Source organism: Suncus etruscus, chromosome 1 (genome assembly GCF_024139225.1).
Source record: "Suncus etruscus isolate mSunEtr1 chromosome 1, mSunEtr1.pri.cur, whole genome shotgun sequence".
In the NCBI taxonomy this organism is placed as follows: Eukaryota; Metazoa; Chordata; class Mammalia; order Eulipotyphla; family Soricidae; genus Suncus; species Suncus etruscus.
Window position 1 is genome coordinate 2,514,156 of NC_064848.1, and position 4,562 is coordinate 2,518,717.

At 39.1% G+C, this 4,562-nt stretch overlaps 1 pseudogene; it reads right to left on the reverse strand.

Annotated features, from left to right (window-relative positions):
• Positions 1 to 2,385: 2,385 nt before the first annotated feature.
• LOC126033834 (uncharacterized) lies at positions 2,386 to 2,555 on the reverse strand (annotated as a pseudogene).
• Between the last annotated feature and the right edge of the window lie 2,007 nt (positions 2,556 to 4,562).

A 4,562-nucleotide genomic window follows, 5' to 3' on the forward strand; every position in this document is an offset into this window, starting at 1 on the left:
ATGGTCCCCCAAGCCAGGAACAATTTCTGAGCACATAGCCAGGAGTAATCCCTGGAGCATCACCGGGTGTGTCCCCCACCCCCAAAAAAAGGAGAAGAAATGACAGTCGTAATATTATATAATAATTTCTTATGGGGCAGTAGCAATAGTAAGCAGGTAAGGTATTTGCCTTGCATATGGGAAACCTGGTTGAATTCTGAACATGATAACATATGACCCTCCAAGCCTACTAGAAGTGATCACTGAGTGTAGAGCCAAGAATTAAATAAAGCATATGGGATGTGAGAAAAAAAAACAAAAATAAACAAAAAATATAACAATAAATAAGAATAAGATCTTGTGCATCTTAATGGGATTTATAGATAATTGCCTTTCGAAAAAATGTAACCATTTATATTTTTGTTTAATTAACACTCATTTCTCAAACAGACTTGCCATTTTCTTTTTCTTTTTTTTTGGTTTTGGGGTTACACCCAGTGGTGCTCAGGAGTTAATCCTGGTTCTGCAGTCTGAAATTGCTCCTGGCAGGCTTGGGGGACCATATGGGATGTCGAGATTCAAACCACAGTTCAGTTGCATGCAAGGCAAATGCCCTACCACTGTGCTATCTCTCTGGTCCCAGACTTGCCATTTTCTAACTTTTTAAGCAGAAAGTATTCTAATGTAGGTTACCATGGGATTATTTAATAGTGAAAATGATTCAACTTAATCCCAAAAGAAAAATAAATTTAAAAAAACTATAGGTCAGTAAATTCCAACAGTCTACTGTACAAAGTATCACGTAGTCATATAAAGAACTGAACATTTTCAGCAGTGAATCACACTTCATTTATTAAGGGATCACCACAAGTGGAACACAGAATAAAAAATATTTAAGTTTTTTCAATTTTAAATATTTTAAAATATTTAAATAGTAAGAAGACGGCATCTTTTTTTGAGGGGATTATGTTTGTTTGTTTTGGGGTCATACCTAGCGATGCTCAGGGGTTACTCCAGGCTCTGCATTCAGGAATTTACCCTGGTGATGCATGGGAAATCATATAGAATGCTGGGGATTGAACTCGGGTTGGCTATTGGTAAGACAAGCCCCTTCCCTACTCACTGTACTATCACTAGGCACAAAGACTTGTTTTATTAACTAAATCCAGAGATTCTATTGTATTTATTTTTATTTATGAGTAGTAGAAAAATATTTCTCTTATTACTTTATTTCCATACAAAAACTGTCATTCATTAAAATGAAATATTTTGTCCATAGATAGCAATGGAATATGCAACTGCATGCCATAAACTCCTGCTACAGAGCTCATTCATTGAATATGATATTGTAACCTGTTTTCAATTCTAGGTAGTTTGCCATTATACCATAATGCTCATGATTTTAGTTTGCTTTTAGGAAAGGGACCTGGATACTAAAACCCTCCAATACTTCATGGTGTAGACTCTTCTTACAGTGTTCATTACCTTATTGCATAAAGTTTACCTCACCAATGATGATTGGTCTACAAAATGAAAAACCTTTCCATCTGACTTGCTGACTTTACATTTTTTTAAGCATTCTGACCCATTTCATCTGGGTCAGCTTTTCAACTGGAAACCATGGATCGATCCTCAGTGTCTGTCTATGTGTGTGCATGACTGTATGTGTTGACCACCTAAATGTCTGTCTAATGTCCACCTGTAATATAATGTCTGGACAATCAGGGGTCTCAAACTCAATTTACCTGGGGGCCGCAGGAGGCAAAGTTGGGGTGATCCTTGAGTGCAAAGTCAGTAGTAAGCCTTGAACATTGGGGATGTGACCCAAACAACTAAAACAAAACAAAACAAATAAAGATTCCTCTAGGGCAGGGCCACAAAATGTTGTACGGAGGGCCGCAAATGGCCCGCGGGCCTCGAGTTTGAGACCCCTGGAAGTTGTATATTGTCCTTCCCCTGTTGTATATAGCTCCTGATTCCTTCCCTCCCCTTATTTCCTTCCACTTCACTTTCTAAACTAGCACTTCACTAGCACTTCACTTTCTAAACCCAGATCTGTTATTTCACCCCCATTTAACCCTTGTTACCCTCAGTTCTTAACTCCTCAGGAGCTGAATCATTCCCCTCACCCCAATCAGCTGCCAACCAGTTCCCAAAATGAAAAGACATATTTCCAGCCTGCCTTGCCTCAGACCGAGAAGAAGCAGCCATCACCGCTGCTGCTGATTTGCTCTTGGCGACCCCTTTTCCCCTCACCTCCCTTCACTATGGACTCTAGCTTGGTACCTGATTTGCTTTCTGAAAAGCCCCCAGCTTGAGGACATTTCCTGATATGTGACTGCTGGGAGCCTGTGTGTGTGTGTGTGTGTGTGTGTGTGTGTGTGTGTGTGTGTGTGTGTGTGTGTGTGTGTGTGCACCGTTCCTGGAGGTACGGAATGGACAGAGCAAGCTCCTATTCCAGTTCCTAGTGCCAAAAATCCATTTAATATATTGTCGTCGGATAGACGACGTATCAGATATTAAACTGATAAGAACAGATACTACACTTGATCTTAGCCAAAAGGCCGAGAAGCAATTGGGAGCCATTTTTCAGACTCCACAAGACCATGTCACTGGCTGAAGCTGTGCTCTAGATATCCTCCCCCCCCACCAAGACTATTTCAAAATTAATTCTAAAATATTTAAGCGTTTTATTTCTATATAATATAAAATTATATAATTCAATGATAAAACTATAAAATGTTATAGATGTTTTAAAAAATATACCAAATATTTTTCCTAATAATTCTTTGGAAATGAGGCTGAATTTACATGGCACTTGCCTTGCATATCCCTCACCTGGGTTCTATCCATGATGTCCCATATGGTCCCCCAAAACACTGGAACTAATTCTTTTTATACACACACACACACACACACACACACACACACACACACACACACACACACACACACCCCTCTTGCCTTGCATATCCCTGACCTGGGTTCTATCCACGATGTCCCATATGGTCCCCCCAGCAGCACTGGAAGCACACGCACACACACCACACCTGGGAGTAATTCTTGAGTGCAGAGCTAGGAGTAACCCCTAAGTGCTAGGTGTTACCCAAAACCAAACAGCAACAACAACAACCAACTGTGGATGCACTTGATATAAGCAATAAATAACTTGTTTATATTTGTAAAACAAGAGGTACAATTAATATATTTACTAAGTGGGGTTATTTTAAGTATTAGACTAATATATGAAGAACATCATATTAACTTAAAGATATGTGGTCTTTAAAACATTTCTCATTAAAATTTATGCATATAAATTATATATTAAAACAAAAGGTTTAATGTACCAAAACATTAAAATTTAAATTTTTGGGGGGTCACACCCAGGAGTACTCAGGGGTTACTCCTGGCTCTACACTCAGAAATCACTCTTGGCAGGCTTGGGAGTCCATATGGAATGCCGGGATTCGAACCACCGTCCTTCTGCATGCCAGGCAAATGCCCTAACTCCATGCTATCTCTCTGGTCCCTAAAATTTAATTTTTTTTTTTTTTTGTGGTTTTTCGGTTACACCCGGCAGTGCTCAGGGGTTATTCCTGGCTCCAGGCTCAGAAATTGCTCCTGGAAGGCATGGGGGACCATATGGGATGCCGGGATTCGAACTGATGACCTTCTGCATGAGAGGCAAACGCCTTACCTCCATGCTATCTCTCCGGCCCTAAAATTTAATTTTTATCTAATAATATGATCTCAAAAATTATGAAGAAAATGTTAACAGATTGAAAAAAAATTCTACCTTTAAAATTTTCAATACCTTTCACACAATTTCTAGAACACTCAGAAAGAAGATTAACACAGAAAAAGATGCATAAATAACACAGTGATATACTATGCAGATGTTAGGAAAAAGGAAGTCGTGAAATTTGCTTTCACAGAATGAATATGGAGAGTATTATACTGAGAAAAATGAGTCAAAGGAAGAGGGATAGACATAGAATAATTTCACTTATTTGTGGAATATAAAAAAAAAAGAAAAAAAGATACTATGTTAATAATATACAGAACAATAGAGATGAGGACCAGGATGACCAGTCTATGAGAGGAAGTTTACCACAAACAGTGGAAGAATGCAGTTAGGGCAGAGGAAAGACGAAAGTTGGAAATGATCACTCTCGAAGAAAATTGGGTGCTGATAAAGTGATATCCTTGATACCCCTTCAGTAACAATATTTTAAGCCACAATGTCAGGAGTCTGGTTTCTTTTCTCTCCACCCCCAAATCCACCAGCAATATAATGTAGCACCACTTCCTCCTGCAAAGACATATTAAACAAAGGGAAATTGTACTTATAAAAACAAGCTCTTATCTACTAGGGATAAGAACTCATACTTGTTTACAAAACAGGGACATCTCCCACCCTGAATGTATGTCATGTGGAAACAACTTAGGCTCCAGGGAACTAGACACTGACCATTCAGCCTTAACTCCTGGATCCCAGACATAGATATGACAGAATTCTCCGCAACAGCTCAAGGAACCAAATCCCCTCCAGGACATTTACAATGCTGCTCTGACACCAACAT